Raw genomic sequence first — 5260 nt, 5'->3', positions numbered from 1 at the left:
CCCCTGTGCATAAGGTCTGGAATGAGAAGGCCTGGCTTTGAGGCATATGAAGCCATGTAAGTCAAATACCTTCTTGGGGCTTTGAGTTCTTCATTGGTGAAGTGGGGGACATCAATATATTTCATAGGGTTTGATGGGGATTCAGGGAGATAATGTAGGTTAAAGTGGAATTTTGCAAATGCTTGTCACATGATATTAATACTTTTAAGTTTTTGCTTAGTTGAAAAGGTCCCTGTAATCAAATACCTGCTATGAAGCTGTAAAAACAAATAACCTCTCCCAAACAAGAAACCTACTCTAGCTTCCTATTGTCTGCTGAACAAAGCAAAAGCTCTTTACAATGGCATTCTTTTTTAAATGAAGAGATTATGCACTTTCTCTCTCATTACATTGTTCCATTTCTTCTTTTTCTTTCTTTCTTTTTTTTTTTTTTTTTTAGACACAGTCTTGCTTTGTTGCTGAGGGCTAGAGCGAGTGCTGTGGTGTCAGTTTAGCTCACAGCAACCTCAAACTCCTGGGCTCAAGCGATCCTCCTGCCTCAGCCTCCCCAGTAGCTGGGACTATATCAGTGCTCGCCTGGCTAATTTTTTATTTCTATTTTTATTTGCCCAGCTAATTTTCTTCCTATTTTTAGTAGAGATGGGGTCTTGCTCTTGCTGAGGCTTGTCTCAAACTCCTGACCTCAAGCAATCTTCTCACCTTGGCGCCCAGATTGCTAGAATTACAGGTGTGAGCCACCGTGCTGGCCACATTGTTCCATTTCTTGCATTTGCCCTGCACTCCGCTGAATTGAGCTTTTAACAGTTCCTAAGATACCCCTCTGTCTTTTCACCTTCATGCTTTTGCTTTTTGTGTATCCCTTTGAAATCCCCCACCTCCTGCCTGCCTCTACTGAAATCCTAGCCAGCTTTTTACATCACAGCTGCAAAGCCTCACTTAGTCTAAGTCGGAAGTCATTTCTTGGATCTTCCACAGTGCCCCCTTGCGGCACTGACTGCATTCTGCTTTTTTCTTTCTAGAGACAGTCTCTGTTGCCTAGACTGGAGTGCTGTGGCTATTCATAGATGCAGTCATCTGGCACTATAGCTTTGAATTCCTGGGCTCAAACAATCTTCTTGCCTCAGCTTCCTGAGTAGCTGGGATTATGGGCATTTGCCACTGCTCCCAGCTTGCATTCTGTTTTTTTTTTTTTTTTCTTTTTATGAGACAGAGTCTCATTCTGTTGCCCTGGCTAGAGTGCTGTGGCGTCAGCCTAGCTCACAGCAACCTCAAACTCCTGGGCTCAAGCAATCCTTTCTGCCTCAGCCTCCTGAGTAGGGGGGACTACAGGCATGCACCACCATGCCAGCTAATTTTTTTTTTTTATTATATATATGTTTAGTTGTCCAGCTAATTTCTTTCTATTTTTTTAGTAGAGACAGGGTCTCGCTCTTGCTCAGGCTGGTCTCAAACTCCTGAGCTCAAACGATCTGCCTGCCTCGACCTCCCAGAGTGCTAGAATTACAGGCGTGAGCCACTATGCCTGGCCTCATTCTGCTTTTAAATTGCAGTTGTTTATGTTTTACTTCTGCAAAACTATAACTGCTCAAGGATCCTAATTGTGTTCAATGTCCCAAAAAGTACTCACGGAGTAGTGCACATATAAATATTTGAGAAGTAACTAAATGAAGTGCCAGGTTTTAAGGTACAGAAATTCAGGGCCCAGGCAGAAGTCTGGGTAATCTGTTCAGGCTTGGGGCTGGGGAGTAGTTGTTATGGAGCAAACAATGGGCTTGCTACCCAATGAACATAGTAGTGAGGGTAATGACGTGTGATCTGTGGAATCTTGTGATTTGGTGATGTCAGGAGACATGTTCTGACTGGACCATGCCCCTGGGGTGACACGAGAACTCAATCTGATTTGATCCTCTATCCTGCCATGTGGTGTCTGCTAAATTCAGTTCTCACTCCTTGGTCCCACTCACTTGGGTTCTGCCCATGGTTGCACACTTGAGTCATTGGGGCTTGCTCAGGTTATGTGGCCTTCAACCTTGGGGTCTATGGCAACTGAAAAACAACTCACAACTTTGTTACATAAAAGTTGAACCAGATTGATCTGATGTGGTTACATTGTGAATTCTGATGATCTTTGGAGAGAGGCAATGCAGGGGAGCACACATGGGCCAGAATGAAGCTAAAGGCCCTTGCTCTGAGCCTACCTTGGTAACTGATGTCATTCTAGGGGTCTGTGCCTGCCGGGGTGCTCCCAATCCTTCAGCTTCCTCAAGATAATCTTCTATTAAGATTTGTTTAAGGCGCCCTATCAGCCGAGCCGAGTGGCCCCGCGGAGCCGGCGCGCTCCCGCCTGCAGCGGGAGGGCGGACTGGGCGCGGGGACCGGCCAGGCCAGGGCGGGCGCTGTTTCTCTTTCACTTTCCTTTGCTCTGAGGCCGGCGCGCTGGTGGGCGAGGAGCGTCGAAAGCAGAACCACCAAAAGGAGTGATGATCAGCGATCTCATGATAAATCTGGATGTTAGTTCTCATGCCTCAGGACATCCTCTTAGGAACACCACACCAGCTCCTGGGATCAGACTTGCATCTACTTAGTGTACCCTTCTTTGCCTGAACTACTAAAGCCAGTCTTAGCTAACCATGAATGCTACCCAAAGGAAACACTTGGTGAAAGATTTCAATCCTTACATTACCTGCTGTATCTGTAAAGGTTATCTGATCAAGCCAAGGACAGTGACGGAATGCCTCCATACCTTCTGTAAGACTTGTATTGTCCAGCACTTTGAAGATAGTAATGATTGTCCAAGGTGTGGCAACCAGGTTCATGAGACAAATCCACTAGAAATGTTAAGGTTGGATAATACACTAGAAGAAATTATATTTAAGCTGGTCCCTGGACTACGAGAACAAGAACTTGAGCATGAATCTGAATTTTGGAAGAAAAATAAGCCTCAAGAAAATGGACAAGATGATACTTCAAAAGTTGACAAACCTAAAGTAGATGAAGAAGGTGATGAAAATCAAGATGATAAAGACTATCACAGAAGTGACCCACAAATTGCTATCTGTCTAGATTGTTTACGAAATAATGGGCAATCAGGGGACAATGTAGTAAAGGGCTTAATGAAGAAATTTATTCGATGTTCTACACGTGTAACTGTGGGAACTATTAAAAAATTTCTAAGTTTAAAACTAAAACTTCCAAGTTCTTATGAGTTGGATGTGCTGTGCAATGGTGAAATTATGGGGAAGAATCATACTATGGAATTCATCTACATGACAAGATGGCGACTAAGAGGCAAAAACTTTCGGTGTCTGAACTGCTCAGCTTCGCAAGTCTGCTCTCAGGATGGCCCTTTGTATCAGTCATACCCTATGGTATTGCAGTATCCACCAAGAATTGATTTCGGTTAGACCAAGGGGCACAAATCTCTGAGATGAATCCTGCACTGTTTACTCGTCGACAGATTGCACAGTTAATGGTGTGTGGACTAGAGGGACACAACCAGATTTTCAGCATGCAAATAAGGCCATTGTCTATCTATAAATTGTCAATTACATTTATGTTATTTCTATTAAGAGCAAACCAAGTGCCATTCTGCTACTGAACTGTCTGCATAGGGTATTTGTGCTGTCTCACAGTGTGCAAATCCTAGCTGAGATCAGTTAAAGTGTGCAGCCATGATTCAGCCTTCTGAATATTTTGCTTGCCTGTTCCAAGATTGTTCTAATGTTTAATTACACTAGTTAAAATGGCTCAATCTTTGTGGTGTTGCAGTTTTCACATACTTAGTATTTTATTAATTCTTGTTTAAATAGAGTACTGTACAAGAAACTAATAATTATCTTGAAATTGTTTTGTATGGAAATATATTTAGAAAAGTGGTTTCTGAGCCACTATCCTGTTCTTGGTAAGCTTTTTGTGTAAAGAAAAAATAGTTAATTCTTGAGTGTGCAAGTCTGTTTGCAAAGAATTTCGATTATTTAACATTAGAGCACATCATAATTGTAGACATTCTAAGCATCTGTCAGTGTAGTCTACTAATTGCACAAGGAAGGCATGTTAGCCCTCCAGATTGAAAATGTATGTGACTTTTTGGAGAACTGAAGTTAGATTCACAGCCATTCAAAATGTTGGCAGCTGATCACATTTACTTCTAATAAAATTAATGTGTAAGTAAGGTTAATCTTCTTTCATAATGCCTTATGACAAGTGGGTGTTGCTTCATGAAACTTCATTGTAAAGTCCATTTTATGTATGTATCATTACATTGTTGCTGTCATTTAATGAGTGCATTGTTTCTCTTTTTAAGTTGGCCTTAGGTACATGTTATTGTGGCATGCAGAGGGTTATGATTTTAAATATTAGGATTTTTAGAGCATATAACATTAGCTATTTTATGGATTTCAAAAGTCTAAAAACAGTTATAGATTAAAACTGTTAGTTATCTTTTACATTTCCAAACCATATGCATAAAATAGAATAAATGCTGTGTAGAAGAAAAAAAAGATTTGTTTAAAACCACTTTATTAAAGTATAATTTATAAACCATGAAATTCTTTCATTTAAAATGTATAGTTCAATGTTTTTAAATATATATTCCAGTCACCGTCATCTAATTTTAGAACATTTCCATCACTCCAATAAGAAAACTTTCCATTAGTAGTCACTCCCTCTCTCTCCTCCCCTGCCTCCCACCCTAGGCAACCATAATCTCCTATCTGTCTCTACAGATGTGCCTACCTTGGGCATTTCATATACATGGAATCATACAAGATTTGGTCTTTTGCGACTGGCATCTTTCATTTAATATGTTTTTGAGATTCATCTATGTTGTAGCATGCATCAATACTTCATTGCTTTTTTTTTTTGAGACAGAGTCTCGCTTTGTTGCCCAGGCTAGAGTGCCGTGGCATCAGCCTAGCTCACAGCAACCTCAAACTCCTGGGCTCAAGTGATCCTCCTGCCTCAGCCTCCCGAACAGCTGGGACTACAGGCACGTGCCACCATGCCCGGCTAATTTTTTTCTATACATGTTTTTAGTTGGCCAATTAATTTCTTTCTATTTTTTTAGTAGAGACAGCATCTCACTCTTGCTCAGGCTGGTTTTGAACTCCTGGCCTTGAGCGATCCTCCCGCCTCAGCCTCCCAGAGTGCTAGGATTACAGGTGTGAGCCACCACGCCCAGCCCTACTTCATTGCTTTTTAAGGTTGAATAATATTGCATTGTATGGCTATACCACATTTTGTTTATCCATTTATCAGTTGA

The 5260-nt window shown here is 41.5% G+C and overlaps 1 pseudogene; it reads left to right on the top strand.

The window, feature by feature from the left end:
- Nucleotides 1–2461: 2461 nt before the first annotated feature.
- On the top strand, nucleotides 2462–4485 carry LOC105883637 (polycomb group RING finger protein 5 pseudogene; annotated as a pseudogene).
- The last annotated feature ends 775 nt before the right edge of the window (nucleotides 4486–5260 follow it).

Source organism: Microcebus murinus, chromosome 3 (genome assembly GCF_040939455.1).
Source record: "Microcebus murinus isolate Inina chromosome 3, M.murinus_Inina_mat1.0, whole genome shotgun sequence".
Classification (NCBI taxonomy): domain Eukaryota; kingdom Metazoa; phylum Chordata; class Mammalia; order Primates; family Cheirogaleidae; genus Microcebus; species Microcebus murinus.
This window is presented reverse-complemented; position numbering and strand designations above follow the sequence as displayed.